The sequence below is a fragment of the Aethalodelphis obliquidens genome, unplaced genomic scaffold (assembly GCF_003676395.1).
Source record: "Aethalodelphis obliquidens isolate GAN/ISIS:26980383/991018 unplaced genomic scaffold, ASM367639v1 scaffold8, whole genome shotgun sequence".
In the NCBI taxonomy this organism is placed as follows: domain Eukaryota; kingdom Metazoa; phylum Chordata; class Mammalia; order Artiodactyla; family Delphinidae; genus Aethalodelphis; species Aethalodelphis obliquidens.
The window spans coordinates 30,251,410-30,269,635 of NW_020837952.1; positions in this window are offsets into that span (position 1 = coordinate 30,251,410).

Sequence of the window (18,226 nt, forward strand, 5' to 3'; positions counted from 1 at the left end):
TTGTTCAACAAATTTACAAGAGATCGATGAGGTCCTTTATATGCTTACATAATGGACGCATGCTCTATAAGTAGATTCTGCGTTTTTTTTCTCACCATGTAATTCAATAAATTAAAGCAATCTTTATGGAAATCTTAGCTCATTTTATATGTCATTACATCTTTATTCTTTTGCACTTAAAGTGATAGTTTTATTAGTCTAACACCAAAAAAGGAGAATGTTTATAAGTCCCCTAGCACAGACTATAAAAAAAGTTAAATTGCACTAAAATACCCACATGTAAGTTGAGCTGAGATCAAGTGGCTTAAGAAATTTGGAATTAATTATAAGAAAAATAAATCTTGTAGTCTAAAATGGTCTTTTACATGCTGTTCAATTATCATAATATAGTTAATATGAAAGTCTTTTTTATTGATAAACACAAGTAGTTTTTTGTGTTGCAGAAAAAGACAAATTAAGAGCCAGTTAAAAGTTACCCCTTCATCACTGTATACAGATTATTGCCCACCCTGTGCAGTCTTTGATTTGAATAAATTATAAAGCAGATATTAGAAAACATGATTCAATCAGTTGAAAAGGTGTATCACCTAGACCAGTGAGAAGACAGTGTTAAATAAACACGTTCTATTCATTCATCTCTCCATCTCTCCCCCAAAATCTCTGTCAGCCGCTGATATTTTCAATGATCTCTGCAATTTTGACATTTTCAGAAGGTCATATAGTTAAAATCATACAATAGATGGTCTTTTAAAACTGCTTTCTTTCACTAAGCCATATGCATTTAAGGTACTTTCATGTCTTTTTTGTGGCTTGATAGCTCATATGTTACTATCACTGAATAATATTCCATTATATGAATGGACAAGAGTTTGTTTACCCACTCACCTACTGAAGAATTTCTTGGTTGCTTCCAATTTGTGGTGATTATGAATAAAGCTGCTATAAACATCCCTTTGCAGGTTTTTGTATTGACATAAGTCTTCAGTTCATTTGTGTAAATACATAGGTGCACAATTGCTTGGTCTTATGGTAAGTCCATGTTTGGCTTTGTAAGAATCTTCCAAAATGTCTTCCAAGGTGGCTGTATTATTTGCATTTCCACTAGCAATGACTGAAAGTTTCCATTGCTCCACATCTTAGCATTTGATGTTGTCAGTGTTTTGGGTTTTACTCTTTCTAATAAGTATGTACTGGTTTCTCGTTGTTTTAATTTGTAATTCCCTAATGACATATATTGAACATCTTTTTGTATGCTTATTTACAATCTGCATATCTACCTTGGTGAGGTGTCTGTTTAGATATTTTTGTCCATTTTTTTAATCGAGTTGTTTTCATATTATTGAGTTTGGAGGACGAGCATGATGAGTCTCATTCTGGGAGTGCTATAAAAACAGACAAAAGCTGAAAACTGGAGGTAACTGCTATCTTCAGCTGAAGGGCTGTTGTGTGGCTTTGCTGGCAAAAACGACAAGCAATTGGGGAAGAAAAGTCTTCTTTCTTTCTGTCTTCTAATTGCCTTCTAGAGCCCTCTGTTGATAGAGCTTAACAGCAAGTTAGCTGAAAATGGGAGGCTTCTTTGCTGTTAAGCAAGGTAAACTTAGCAAATATGCAAAAAGGTACTAGTGATGTGATAATCTATAAACTTCTATCATATAAGTTTTCAAAGTACTTTATAATTTTATTCAGTATAATAAAAGGGATGCTCAGAAAGGGAGGTTAAAAAGATGATAGCTACAAGAAAAAAATGGACAATTTGTTTTTCTGAAAATGTTTTAACCTTAAAAAATTTTTTCTTATCCAAGAATCTATAATCGTTCAGTAATTGTTTTGAATTATTAGTTATCATGTTAGCAGGTGTTCAAAAAAAGATTTTTTAAGTAAACTAATTTCTCAGTATGACCTAAACTTATATGTAACGTGTAAATTTTAATTTGGCTGAATGGAACATGGAATTGCATATATTATAAAAAATTTCTTTGTTTCAAGGTGTTTTTTCTTTCAATGTTTATGAAAGGGAAATTCTTCTATTGGATATACCTAGTGATATTTAGTTATTTACAAGTGCTCTGTGCTGTACACGATTCAAAACCCATTTGTTTCAAAGCCTAACTGTTAGAAATATGTGTTATTTATATTCCCATAGGTTCCATACAATTATTACTGAAGTTTACAATTAGATTTTTGCTATATTCACATGGAAAGAAAGTATACAAATATAAAACACAGCAGTTTTAACATCTTAAAAACTTGGGAATATTTCTACAGGTCAATTCTCACAATACTGTCTAGATTAATATTTTTTAAAAAAACATCTATTGTTTGGCATTGAGATTTTCTTTGATGATAGCACAATTCAGAAAAATGCTTCAGAATGGTACCATAATTTTTGTTGCTGCAAGAAAGATTCAATATAAATCAAGATATAAAGTGTGTGTGTGTGTGTGTGTGTGTGTGTGTGTGTGTGTATGTTTCCTTTTATTCCTAGCCTGTTAATTATTTTATTCAGGAATAGATATGATATCAAATATTTTAAAAAGTATCATACATTGGTGTTATCTTCAATTTATATTATTATAATCAGTGTTATGTGGTGGTGAAACATCCAGTAAAACTACCACATTAAATTTAATAATAGAAAATATATCCAATGAACTTGTGGCAAGGTGACTTCTAGGCAAATGATGAAAATTTGAGATTGTTGCTTCATATAAGCTACCAAGAAAATGGATAAACTCAGAAAACAACTGGAGAGATTTCAGGGATAATTTAGAGATAATATAGAGAGCCCAAAACTTTGGATAGAAAAATAAAACTGTATCTTGTTTCCCACCTCTCCAGTCAGTAAAATATTCTCAAATTAAGATAGAGCCTGGGGACACAGACAAAATCAAAAGAAGGGAAGTCACTTTTATATCTGAAAGAATAAAGATGACATCTAGTAGATCCTTTCATTTGGGCAAAAGAATTTATGAAAGGCATAAATTCATGGTTCTGCTGAAGAAAGATATACTTAAAGACTTCTAATTATATCTATAGGGAAATAGATGTCTCTAAAAAAATTATGGGGATAGAATGTGGCAAAGAGAATTGGCCAAACTCAAATAAATAGAAAATCCATGAAGTTTTTAAGAGAAATATATTTTTTAAAGTGCAGCAAGCCTTAAGTGAAATAGTGCAAGTTGAGAAAAGTTCTCTTGGTCCCCAACTTTCTATAGGTATGAAGAAAGATGGGAAAATTATTCATCTCATAAAAAAAGCATGTTGTACAATTCTCTCTAAAAATGGTCAGAGATAATGATGGAAAAAGAAGGCTGTCCCTAGGGCAAATCCAAGAGTCTTGGAGAATATTGGAATGACAAAGCAGTCCCAGGAAGCAGAATCAGTGCCTAATAAAATGCATCTCCTACCCCACAGTTAGGGAGATCTGGCATCATTTATCCAGCAGGATTTCAAAATGGTTATGGACAAATGAACAAGTGACTCCTATGTGTCTCAAATTATCTAAATACAAGTTTTTATTGAGGATATCCTTTCCCTGTTCTACCATTGTATTATTGGCTTGTTCATTTTTTCTGTTAGATGGCTCTAGTAGTGCTTAGCTGTCTTTAACTTCATTCGAAACAACTTTGTTACATTGTGTTGTGACAGCTATCATATCAGCGTGCATTTAAAAAGATACCTATCAAAATTGGTGAATTTTTGTGTAGACATTTTAATATTGAAGATGGAAGAAAAATGCAACATTTTTGGCATGTTATGCTTTATTATTTCAAGAAAGGTAAAAACGCAACTGAAACACAAAAGTAGATTTGTGCAGTATATGGAGAAGACGTTATGACTGACTATGTCAAAAGCGTCTTGCGAAGTTTCATGCTGGAGATTTCTTGCTAGACGATGCTTCACAGTCGGGTAGACCAGTTGAAATTGATAGCGATCAAATTGAGACATTAATTGAGAACAATCGACGTTATACCACATGAGAGATAGCTGACATACTCAAAATATCCAAATCAAGTGTTGAAAATCATTTGCACCAGCTTGGTTATGTTCATCGCTTTGATGTTTGGGTTCCACATAAGTTAAGCGAATAAAAACTTATTGACTGTATTTCCACATGCAATTCTCTACCTAAATGTAACGGAAACGTTCCGTTTTAAAAAATTGTGACGGGCGATGAAAAGTGGATACTGTACGATAACGTGGAACAGAAGAGATCATGGGGCAAGTGAAATGAACCACCACCAACCACACCAAAGGCTGGTCTTCATCCAAAGAAGGTGATCTTGTGTATGCGGTGGGATTAGAAGGGAGTCCTCTATTATGAGCTTCTTCTAGAAAACCAAACGATTAATTCCAACAAGTACTGCTCCCAGTTAGACCAACTGAAAGCAGCACTCGACGAAAAGCGTCCAGAAATAGTCAACAAAAAATGCATAATCTTCCATCAGGATAATGCAAGACCACATGTTTCTTTGATGACCAGGAAAAAATTGTTACAGCTTGGCTGGGAAGTTCTGATTCATCTGCCGTATTCATCAGGCATTGCACCTTCGGATTTCCATTTATTTCGGTCTTTACAAGATTCTCTTTTTGGAAAAAAATTCAGTTCCCTGGAAGACTGCAAAAGGCACCTGGAACAGTTCTTTGCTCAAAAAGATAAAAAGTTTTGGTAAGATGGAATTATGAAGTTGCCTGAAAAATGGCAGAAGGTAGTGGAGCAAAAGGGTGAATACGTTGTTCAATAAAGTTCTTGGTGAAAATGAAAAATGTGTCTTTTATTTTTACTTAAAAACCGAAGGCACTTTTTGGCCAACCCAATATGCTGAGGGGATGTTTTCTTTCTTGTTCATAAATATTTGAATCAATAGGAACTAGTCCAAAGTTGATACTGAAATAGATCCCAAGATCTTGGATTTCAGGCCTCATTCTGTTCTTAGATTAGGGTCTTGGGATGAGAGTGAACATGTTTTACATGTAACAAGCTTGTGAATAAATGTGACCAAGAGAGCACACTGCATTTAATAGAATGGCTAACATTCTTCACTTTTACCTGTTTCCATGCCCCTTGATATATAACTGTTTCCTCTATAACAAGTCAAAGTGCACTTTTCCCTCTGACTTTGAGGTTGGCTTTGATCAATAGCATGTGGATGGAAGGGATGATGTGCCAGTTCCAAGCCAAAACCTTAAGTACCGTTATGCATATACTGATTGTTCACTTGTGCTCTGCTAACACCTTTAAAAAGTATGTCTTAGCTGACTCTTAGATCCATGAGAATAAAAAAACTGTTGCTTTGAATCAATGAGTTTTTGAGTGGTTTATTACACAGTGGTTTGTAAACAGTGGTTTATCATGGTGGCAACAGCTAACTGACGTAGTGAATCAAAGGATGAGATAGTTATAAGAAAATTTTATAAGGTACTCTTGAATTGTTTTCAAGATGAATGTAACCATTTATACTCCTCTTAGTAGCACTGATAAGTTCATGTCTCTCACATCCTTACCAACGATAGATAGTGTTAAATTTTCATGTTTCTCCTTTTTGCCAATCTAATGAGTGATTAATTAGGTCCTAGTAAAAACTGAATTTCCAGATTTCTAGTGACTTTCAGCACCTACTATGAATGCAGTACTCATATTTGTGTGTTTTATCTTCAAGAGTTTGTCTTTTTGTATTAATATGTAGAAATGTTTTGTATTTTTTTACATAATCAAATTTCTATTCCTTTCTTGGCAATGTGAGTTCTAAATATTTTCCTAAGTATGAAGATTTTACTGCATGTGGCTAATTAATCATTTCCACATGCAGAAGTTTATAATTGCAATGTAGTCAAATTTATTATTTTTGATTTTTGGTCTTTTAAAAAATCGTAGTGTTCCACAATGTCCAAAAGCATTTCTATATTTTCTTCCAAGTTATTTTTTTGTAATCTTGCTTTACAAATACACATATTTGTTATGGGTTGAATTGTGTCCCCCTAAAAAAATATGTTGAACTCCTAACTCATATGTGAGTTAATTTGGAAAGAGGATTGTTACAGATGGAATTAGTTAAGTTAAATGAAGTCATACTGGAATAGGGTAGACTCTTAATCCAATATGATTGGTGTCCTTTTCAGAAGAGGAAAATTTGGACACAGAGAAAGAGATAGATGGGGAGAATGCCATGTAATGATGCAGCTGTGAGCTAAGGAATGCCAAAGATTGAAGACCACCACCAGAAGCTGTGAGGAGGCCAGGAAAAGTTCTAACCAGAATTTCAGAGGAAGGATGGTCTTGTTGACATCTTGATTTTGGGCTTCTAACCTCCAAAAGTGTGAGAGAATAAATTTCTCTTTTAAGCCACCCAGTTGTGGTCATTTGTTATAGAAGCCCTAGGAAACTAACACAGATTTTGGTACTGGGAAGTGGGCTGCTGCTGTTATTAATACCTAAAACCATGGAAGTGGCTTTGGAATTGAATAATGAGTAGAGCATGAAAGCATTTTGAAGTACATGATAGAAAAAACATAGATGGCCTCAAAGATGTTGGCAAAAATAAGGAATTTAAAGGCAGTTCAGGTAAGGGCTCAGAAAAAATGTGAGGAGAGCTGCAGAGAAAGCTTGTGTTATCTTATAGAATTCATATATCATCATGAACAGAATGTTACCAGAAATGTGAGTGTTAAAGGTGCTTCTGGAAAGGTCTCAGTTGGAATTTAGGAACATGTTATTGGAAACTGGAGGAAAGGTAATCCTTATCATAAAGTGGCAGATCTTGGTTGAATTGTATATGTACTTTTTTTGTGGAAAGTAGAATTTGTAAGTGATTAACTTTAATATTTAGCTGAGGAAATGTCCAAGGAAAGTGTCTTAGAAGGTGCATCTATCTCTCTTTGCTGTTTTTGGTAAAATTCAAGAGGAAAGATAAATTGAAGAATGAACTTGTAAGCAAAAAATAACGAGCAGTTGATGATTTAGAAAATTCACAGCCTATTCTAAAAATAAGACCAAGGGTGTGCTGGACAATCATTTACTGAAGAGGTTAGGTAGGTAATTTATTAATCCAATCAACCTTCTCAGCAGAAGCCAGGAATAGAGATGAGATTATCCAGGAAATATTTGAGTAGGACTCTCTTGTTTGATGACTTGGAACCATACAATTGCATGGAAGACCAAGGTTTTTGAAATTTTTTTACCAATAGATACAATGCCAATATGGATTGAAAGGAAGAGAGATGGGAAGAAATGAGGGAAGAACAAGTTAGAGGGAAGAGTCAGAATGCAGAGGCAGGCAGGGCTACTGCTACCTCCATGGGACAGAAGGCGCAGGCCTGGTGGAGGGGAAAGACACTGCTGCAGTTCCCCTGCCCAGGGCTGAGGGGGCAGGGCTGCCCCAGTGGGCCCAGAGGACAGAGTATGGAGGCACAAAAGATTATTCTCAGGCCTTGAGATCTAATATAATTTGCCTTGCTGGATTTTGGACCTATTGACATCTGTAACATCTTTATTCCTTCCAGTTCCTTCCTTGAGTATGGATATCTATCCTATGATTTTCCACCAGTGTATTTTGGAAATTGACTACTTGTCTAGTCAGAGGTTCACAGATAGTGGGGAATTTTGCCCCAGGATGAATCATGTCCTGAGTATCACTCATAATTGATTTAAATGATTTAGATGATGAGACTTGGGACTTTAAACTGATGAACTTTAAATGAGATTTTGGACTCAGAGTTGATACTGGAATGCTTAAGACTTTAGGGGATGTTCAGATGGGGTGGATGTATTTTGCACATGGGAAGAACATGCATTTTGGGGGGTTAGGCAGAAGTGGATTGTTAACAGGTTGAGTTGGGTGCTTCAAAAAGATACGTTGAAGTCCTATCCCCATTACCTTAGAATTTGACCTTATTTAGAAAAAGGCTTGTTGTACGTGTAATTAGTTAAGTTAAAATGAGGCCGTAGGGCTTCCCTGGTAGCGCAGTGGTTGGGAGTCCACCTGCAGATGCAGGGGACGGGGGTTTGTGCCCCGGTCCGGGAGGATACCACATGCCGTGGAGCGGCTGGGCCCGTGAGCCATGGCCGCTGAGCCTGTGCGTCCGGAGCCTGTGCTTCTCAACGGGAGAGGCCACAACAGTGGGCCGCCCGCGTACCGCAAAAAAAAAAAAAAAAAAAAAAAATGAGGCCATATTAGAGTAACGTAGGCTCTTAATTCAAAATGCCTAGTGTAATAAGTGAGAGATTTGGATACAGAGGCAGAGACAGACAGAATAATGGCATATGATGAAAGAGACAGAGATTGGAGTGATGCAGTTGCCAGCCAAGGAATGCCAATGATTGATGGTAACCACTAGAAGCTAGAAGGAGGCAAACAAGGATGCTACCCAAGATCTCAGAGGGAGCATGGTCCTGCTAACATCCTGATTTTGGATTTCTGGACTCCAGAACCTTGAGAGAATAAATTTCTGTTTTAAGCCACCTAGTTGTGGCACTTCGTTACAGCAGCCACAGATAACTAATGCAGTATTTAATACAGCAGTATTTTAAGTTATGGTGTGAGGTACAAATCTAAGTTTATCACTCTTTTGATGTGAATAGCTTTTTTTTCTCCAGCAGTATTACTTAGATAGTACATCATAAACACACACATACACACACACAGAATTCTAATAAAATAACTCTTTGTTTTACTTTGTGTACTTTTAATAGTATTTTTATAGTCAGTACAATTTTATAATGGGTTTTAATATCCTGTCTCCTCCTACTACAAATATTCTATTTTGAGCCCTTTAATTCTCTATATGAGTTTTTGGCTTGGCTTATCATGTTACATATCATGACACAAAATTGGAATTTCATTTAAACTGTAAGTTATATTGGAGAAAAAGGACATCTTTGCTGCATTGAGTCTTTCTATCTATAAACCAAGTATATAACTTTATGTATGTGGAAAAGCTCTTTGATTTTATTTTTTTTTTTCCTTTGGTGCCTGTTATCCAATAAAGATTCATGAGTTTCTTCATTAAATCTTATACATCTTTTGAAAGGTTTATTCACAAGTACTTTATAGTTTTCCTCCTATTATACTTTGTATATTCTTTGTCTTAGACTGCTGTAACAAGTTACCATAGACTGGGTGGCAATAAGCATTTATTTCTCACAGTTCTGGAGTCTGGAAATCCAAGATCAGGGTGTCACCATGCTTGTATTTTTGATGAGTTCCCTCTTCCTGGTTTACAGGGAGGGTTGTCTTCTGGTTGTATGTTCATATGGTAGAAATTGAGCTTGCTAGTTCTCTGACCTCTTCTTATAAGGTCACATTCCATTTATGAGGGCTCCATTCTCATGACCTAACTACCTCCCAAAGACTCAACCTCCAAATACTATCATATTGGGATTAGGTTTTCAACATATGAATTTTTAAGGACACAAAACCCAGTAAAAACTATAGTGTTCAGAATAGTTCAGAATATCTCTTTTATCATTTTTGTAGGGATCTTTATTAGCCTTAGCGCTATTATTGCCTGTTTACCTAAAGTATATGATATTATTATCATTTTGCCAGGTTTCTTTTGGTTACTGAGTACCTGGTAAAAGTTTTTTTCACTTTTTAATATAATTATGTTTCATTTGTGGCTTTTAGACTAGTGCTAGCTGGATATTTTTAACATCCAATTTTAGACTCTAGACCCTTTGCAAATTGATAAGATTTGTATTCTATTATCTTCTTTTGTAGGACATATAATAATTATCAACACCTATGTACCTATGAATGTACATAAAACCTCGTAGAATTAAAAGAAACAGCTGTATTATAAAGTTCTATGGGTTTTTTGTTTGTTTTGTTTTTTTGCCAAGTATCATGTGTTGTTTTATGAATTAATGTAATTTTTATTGAGGTATATAGTTGATTTACAATATTATATTAGTTTCAGATGTACAGCATATTGATTTAGTATTTTATAGATTATACTCCTTTAAAAGTTACTACAAGATGATGGCTATAATTCCCTGTGCTGTACAATATATCCTTGTTGCTTATCTATTTTTTTATACGTAGTAGTTTGTATCTCTCAATTTCCTACTCCTAATTTGCCCCTGCCCCTTCCATCTCTGGTAACCACTAGTTTGTTTCCTATATCTGTGAGTCTGTTTCTGTCTTGCATATACATTTTTTGTATTATTTTTTACATTCTGCGTGTAAGTGATGTACAGTATTTGTCTTTCTCTGTCTGACTTATTTCACTAAGCATAACTTTCTCTAGGTTTCATTCATTGATGGCAGAACTTCATTCTTTTTTATGGGAGTAATATCCCATTGTGTGTGTGTGTGAGTGAGTGTGTGTGTTTGTGTGTGCAGCACTATTTACAATAGACAAAATATGGAAGCAACCCAAGTGCCCAAGTTCCATGGGTTTTGATAAATACATTATGCCATGCATTCACCATTACAGTATCATGCAAAATAGTTTCATCACTCTAAAATAAAAAATCCCTGTGCTTCACCTATTCAACACTCCTTGCCCACCTCTGAGCCTCTGACAACCAATGAATTTTTAGAGTTGCTAGAGTTTTATCTTTTCCACATGTCATATAATTGGAACCCTATAATACATGGACTTCCCAAGTTGGCTTGTTTAAATATCAATATGCATTTAAAATTCATCCATGTCTTTTTGTAGTGGGGGTAGCCCTTTTTTAAAGTTGATGAATAATCTTAGATTGTATGGATATACCACTGGTTGTTTATTCATTCACTTATTGATTGGTTTCAGTTTTCAGTGATTATGAAAATAACTGCTATAAACATTCATGTGCAAGTTTTTACATGGGCATAAGTTCAAATGAGTTGGATGTACACCTAGAGAACAGTAGCTAGATTGCATGGTAAGACTATGTTGAGCTTTGTAAAAATCTGCCAAAGTGGCTGTACCATTTTGCATCTCCACCCACCAGCAATAATAAGAGATCCATTTGCTCTGCTTCCTAGCCAACAATGAGCATTGTCCATATTATTGGATTTTGATCATTTGTATAGTTTGTAGTGGTGTTTTGTAATTGCTTTTATTTGTAATTCACTAATGAAAAAAGATGTTGAGCATCATTTTATATGTTTATTTGTCATCTTTATATCTCCTTTGATGATGTGTCTTTTCAGATCATTTGCCCACTTTTTTAATTGGGCTCTTTGCTTTCTTGTTGTTGAATCTTAATGGTTCTTTATTTTGTATATGAGTTCTTTATATTTTTCAAATTACTTTTTTCCAGTCTCTTATCTTTTGTTTATCTTAATTGTGATTTTAGCAGAGCAGAAGATTTAAATTTTAATAAGTCTGAAGCATCTTCTTTTTTTTTTTTTTTTTTGCATATTGATTTCTACTTTCCCAGCATAATTTGTTAAAAAGACTACCCTTTCTTCATTAAATCTCCTTGTTTCTTTGTCAAAGATTAATCAACTATATTATTGTAGGTCTTTTTCTGGGCTCTCTGTTCTTTTTCATTAATCTATGTGTATATACTTTCACCAATATCACACTACCTTAATTACTGTAGTTTTATAATAAGCCTTAAAATCAGGTAGATTGGAGTCTTCTCTTCTCCAGTACCTTGTATGCTATCCTATGTCTGTACCATTCCACATAAACTTTAGAATCAGTCTGTCGATATCAACAAGAAAGCTCACTGGGATTTTTATTGAGTTTGCATTACTCTATAGACAAATTTGGAGAAAATTGACATCTTAACAGTATTTAGTCTTCCACTCCATGAACACAGAATCTTACCCTTTCTTTAGATATTCTTTTATTTCTTTCATCAGAATTATGTAGTTTCCACATATAAATCCTATAAATAATTTGTTAGATTTATACCTAAGTATTTCTTTGATTTTTTTAAAGTTATGTTAAATAGCATTTTTTAAAAAAAATTTCAAATGCCACTTGTTTATTTCTCGCCTATAGAAAAGCAATTGACTTTTGTATATTAACCTTATATCCTGTGACCTTGCTTTACTCACTTATTAGTTCCAGAGGTTTTGTTTTGTTTTGTTTTTGTTTCTGGTCAATTCTTTAGGCCTTTCTGCATAGACAGTCAAGTCTCATGTCATCTGCAATAAAGATAGTTTTATTTTCCTTTTCAATCGGTTTACCTTTTATTTTATTTTATTTTATTCTTTTATTGCACTTGCTATGAATTCTAGCACAATATTGAATGGGTACAGTGAGGAGGACATCCTTGCTTGTTCTCAGTCTAAAGGGAAAATGTCCAATCTCTCATCATTAAGTATGAAGTTAGTGATAGGTTTCTTTGTAGATACTCTTTTCCAAGTTGAGAAACTCTCCTTCTAATCCATAGAATTTTTATTATAAATGGTGTTGAGTTTTGTCAGATGCTTTCTCTGCATCAGTTTTCATGATCATATAATGTTTATTTTTTAGCCTCTTGATGTAGTAGAATTAAGTTGAATATGATATGTAGAATCAATTGTATCTACTATTAAAGTAGAATCAATTGAATATGATATGCCTAGGTGTAGGTTTTCTGTTGTTTTTGTTTTGTATTGTATTTATCTAGTATGATGTTTCCTGAGCTTCCTGTAACACTGGTTTGGTGTTTGTAATTAATTTGCTATGTTCTCAGCCATTAATATTCAATACATCAAATATTTCCTCTGCTTTCTTCTGTTTTCTCCTTCTGATATTACAATTATGTGTATTTTTATCTTTTGAAATTGTTCCACATTTTGAATGTTCCATTCCATTTTTGTCTCATTCTTTTCTTTGAAAGTTTCTATTGACCTATCCTCAATCTCACATCCTTTCCTTGGTGTCATTTACTGTTGATTCCACCACAAGCATTCTTCATTTCTCTACAGTATTTTTCATTTCTAACTTTTTTTTAATTCTTTCTTATAATTTCATTCTTTTTCTTATAATACATACCTGCATGTTGTCTCCTTTTTTCATTAGAACCCTCCACATATTAATCAGTTATTTTAAATCCCATCTGATAATTACAACATCTGTCTCATGTCTAGTTCTGATGCTTGTTTTTTCCCTTCAGATTGTGTTTTTTCTTCCCTTTTGTATGTCTAGAAATCTTCTGTTGAACACCTGATAAGATGCATCAGGTAGTGGGGACTGAGAGAAATAGGCCTTTATTGTGAGGTCTCTTGTTTATCTGGCTAGGAGTTGGGCTAGGTTTAATGTTTGCTGTAGCTATAGGTTCCAGAGTCTTCCAATGCCTTAGGTTCTTTGTTTTTGTATCCACTCTGCATTTTGGACTTTCCTAAATATTCCTCTTTAGAGATAGGTTGTGTCTTGCAGCTCTTTCAGGTATAATTCACTGTTATACTACAGCCCTTTTGGTGTAGTGGTAAGGTGTTATAGAGGAGAAGCATTCTGTAACCTCATGATTAAATTTCAAACTTTTAGTGGGCCTGTGTTTCTAGGCTGTGATCTTCACAAGTATTTCTCCACTGGCATAGCTTTTTTTTTTTTTTTTTCTCCTTTAAATGAGACAGGAAGAGTTGGAATGTGGGGGTTGTTGATAGAGAGGGAGAAATGCCCTTCTCCAGCTAGAAAAAGGCAAAATAAAATCTTTTCACCTAGGAAGCAAGCCTGTGTTATGGAGAATGTTTTGAGTGTATTTCATGTTGATTACTGATCCTTCTCTCTTCCTAGCCAGAGCTAGGAGGAGATTTTTCTCAGGTCCATGAGACCATGGTGGGGTCTCTGAAGGTGAAGTCCATAAAAGCCTGTGCTCCTCTAAGATTTCAGCTTCTGGGACTTTTCACTCCAAAACTCAGCCTCTAAAAATGCATCAAAATTACGATTTATGTTCTTTGAAAGACCCAAGAAAAATTAATGTTCAGCTTACTGGTTTTTGTTTTTGTTTTTCTTGTCAGAAGAAAGGGAGTAAGGATTTCCAAGCTCTTCCTGTGTCAGACTTAAAACCAGAAGTTCACGAAAGTTCTTTTAAGGTAAATAATAAATGATATCCAATTTTAAATGGTGTATGCAGATTTAACATTCACTCCTTCTTTATTTAGCTATATCCAATCTCCAGTCAAGTTTATCACATACATAAGGACTTCTGAGAGTTTTAAGGATTGTTTTGCTTTTTTTTAATTAAGCAAATGGCTGAGTTTTATATCTCAGCTAATTCATCTCTGAAGAGAGATGGCATATAAGCATATTATAGGAGCTATGATTTAAACCAATGTATGGAATCAGAAACCCAGAACTAAAGATGGCACACATTGATTCCCATCCCCCAAAATTTGCAGAAATCTTGAGAAATATTTAGATTCCCTTCAGGAGTACAATGGAAGTTTGAGCTGATTTTATTTCAGTTGATGCAGACACAAGGGTATTCTCTATTTTTCTGCTTCTGGTATCCTTAAGAAAAGTTATTAATCTTTGCAAGGGTAAATTGAAATCCAGGCTCTGGGGACTTAAAATAATCTGATATTCCAGATCTCAAAGATATAATTTTTTCAAGAAGAGGCTGTTAAGCAAATATAAGTAAAACAATGATTTAATTTTATGTTATTTAAAGTTATTTTCAGTAAACCTTTTAAAAAAATAAAATTTATTTAGAAAAATATACAAATTTTAAGGGTACAGATTACAAATTAAAAGTGAACACACCTTTGTAATCAGCATTGATGAATTTTCACAAATTATACTCACATATGTAAACAAGACCCGGATCATGAAACAAACTAGGGCCAGCACCTCAAACACCCTCTTCATGTCCTTCCCTACCCCAGAGCAATATAAGTTTCTAGGAAAGCAGCCATCTAACATATTGTAAAATACCAAAGGAGAGCTTAATTTACCCTTAATAAATGATCACTAGACAAACCACTGTAATTGTTATTTAAGAGTTAGAGCAAAAGTCTTCTAGAATGAACTTTCCTTAGTTGGAGTAGGATAGGATATGTTGCCGTCAAAACAAACAAAATTCATTAAAACCTCAGTGGCACAAAAAAGGAAATTTTATTTCTCCTACTAAATGTACTTGAAGTCTGGGTGACTCTCCAGGGAAACTATTTTCTATGTTACTACTCAATGATCCAGACTATGCCAATTTGTTCCTCCATCTCAATAAAAGGCTGATGCGGTTGTTCTGACAAGGGAAGAGATCAGTGGAGTCTCACACTGGTTTCACTTCTTCCCACAGCACATGAGCTAGAACCAGTCATATGGCTCTGCCTAAGTCAGGAGAAGAGGAGCTGAAATGTGTAATGTGCTCAAAATGAAAGGAAAGTTGATTAGGTGTGAGGAGTAGAAGCCTTTCCCAAAAGAGATATTTGGGGGTTTATCTCCAACATGCTAAGTAATTCTGCTTAACAACAAAAAATATTTGTTTATAAAATGCAGAGTAGTTGTTCTAAATAAAACATTTCCTTTTGAAGAGTGTTCATTTTTTTCAATTTTGATTTAGTCTACTTTGTGCCAGCGTATTATTGATTCTTGTTGTCTGTTTACTTTCCTGTTGTCTTTTAAGGCATGGCTTGAAGATAAACTGGAGATGTAGATCAGTCTTTATCTTGTCTTTAAGGAAACTTTATAAAAAGTAATTAATCTGGATTGCTTAATTTACTTTTAGTAGCTTAGATGCTGGATGACTGTGTTCTGGTGTTCGGGAGAAGAGAGAAAAGGATGCCTGCACCTGTGAGGATGTTGGTGTGATTTTCCATAAAGAAAAAGTAAAATCTCACTGCAAATCTTGCTGTGAAAATGGCATTCCTTAGACATGGGATGGTACTCTATAGGCAGTCCTTCATCGTATGTTGGGGAAAATATCCTCTTGCTAAGCTTGGCCTTTGAATGAGGGCGTTGAGATTTTGGAAGTATTCCTAATGGTATAGGTCTTAAGACTCTTTTCTTCCTTAACCTTGAAAAAGACAGAGCTGAAAATATAAACCTATCATTTAAAATGAGTGCTAAAGAAGAAGGCATGGAGAAACTAGAATCCCAATGAAAGCCAGCAGACTGGAACTCAACATTTATTTATATCCAAAGAGTAAAAACATTTTCTTGCTCTTCAGCTAAGTATACATAAACACACTCACATTCACACATAAACACACAACATACACAAAATTACAAACATAAATTTGCTATCCATCAAAAAAAGCCATAATTTTATAATATATTTAGAAGTATCACATATCAAGGCATGGCCTCATAGCACTACTCAGCCCTCATTAAGCCCTCATTATTCCATATGCAGCATCGAAATATTTAATGATGTGACAAAAAGGCTATGCCCCAAATTTTCAAAGATCTGAGTCTAGACTGGGCCTACTATTAACCAGCTGTGTTGCCTCATTCACGGTACTGAACCTGTCTAGATACAGGTTCTCATTTCCTTGTTGGTTTCTTCACAGATTGCAATGAGTGAAGATCACTTATGAAAGTGTCTTTTAAAGTACCATACAGATCTTCAGGCCCCACTCTTAGTGACTCGGTGTTGGAGAGGCCATGGGGAGAGAGGCCATTTAAACAGCCCAGTTCCAGCCATGCTCCCAGGTAAATGCTGCCAAGGAAAAACTGTAAGTGAGACTAGCATGGGAGAAAAAAAAAGAAGAAGAAAAACAAAAAACAAACAAAAAAACACCTAGCTGAGCCCAAGCCAATCAACACAATCATGTAATGTAATAATCTGAGGTTATTTTAAGACTCTGAGAATGGTTTTTATGCAACGATACCAGTTAATAGAAAATGTAGATCTGTATCATGTCCCCAGGATCTCTAAGAAAAATCTCCCCAAGTGATTCTAATACTCAGCCAAACTTGGAAATGGTAGTGGATGGATTTTCCAGTTTCAACATTTCAGGAGTCTAGGATCATAGGCTGGTCCAGAAATGAATCAGAGTCTTAATGTGATTCAAATTGAAAAAAAATTCTCCACATCACCTCCTTCCAAGGATCTAGCATTTAGGTAGTCTCAGTAGGCCCTGGAACAAATTCAGACTCACTACCTGATATGACAGTGCTAAATGATAGAAATACCACAAATTCTGAGCCTTTTGCAATCTTCATTATATGTTCCAATTGGCAGCCTAGTAGTTGAGTCTTAGGCGTCACAGGAAATATTGCATATCAGACTCAACTGAGGAAAATTTATCCTACCATTATAGGATTCCGATTTTAACACTAATCTGTGTTTGAATGTTGACTTCATCACTCAAAACTAAACAAAACAAAGCATCAGTACAGAAGTATTTTACCAGACTCTGTGGTAAGTCTAAGCCAATGTGCCTGGTGTGTGAAAATGCATCAGGGCCAACGATTACAGGTTGTAAGAGATTTTCACAGCTAGTTCAGAAGTAAAGGACCAGACCAAAACACATAAGCTTATGATTGCCAAGTAAAGATACTGAGAAGAAGACTTCTGGTGCCAAGGAGATAAGGACTTGATTTTACTGTTTCTTAACAATCAATGGTAGGTCTTTGGCAACTATCAGTTCTATGAGCAATGTTATTGAAGGAAGCAACACACCAGCCTTTTAATATTTTTATAAACTACCTCATAAAACTTAAGGAAAGAAATGTTCTTCCTTACCTCCCTCTCTCAAGAAATTGTCATGTTCTGAGCCAGACTTTGATATGAGAGGAGCTTTCTTTGCCTTATAACAGCTTACACAGTAAACTTTGCATTCAGGCTCATGTTTACTGTTTATTCCTCTGGCCAGACTTCTGGCTGTTTGCATGGGAATTTTATCTACCTGCAGCCTATATTTATATGGCAGTTCAAGATTTAGTTCCATATAAGAGACTCTATTCCTTTCCATGCATTGTTTTAAAAATCTGAAACAAAGAAAGTAATAAATCATTTCATAAATTATTTCATTTATTTGTTGAGTATTCAGGAAAACTGTAAGTAGATGATATGAACTCAACTTGTGTGCTCTGAAATTGTGAATTATGGGTCTATTTTCCACCATTTCCAAAATGTTCTGCTCTAACTTCTGTTTGTAATTAGTTACTTTGGAAAGAACTAAGCAGATGTGTTTCAGTTTCTTTGAATTATCAGCATATATTTAAGACAAACTGCATCTTCTGAAGAAATTGTGTCCTCAGGGGAATTATTTGTCTTGTGCTAAAAGACTTTTATTTGGGTTGTAGAGTTAGTTTTAGGTTTCAGGTGTGCTGGCTTGAGATCAATATAGCTAACAGCTACAACATAAATTTTTTAACACACAAGATCGTCACACTTGGTTCTGAACCTTTG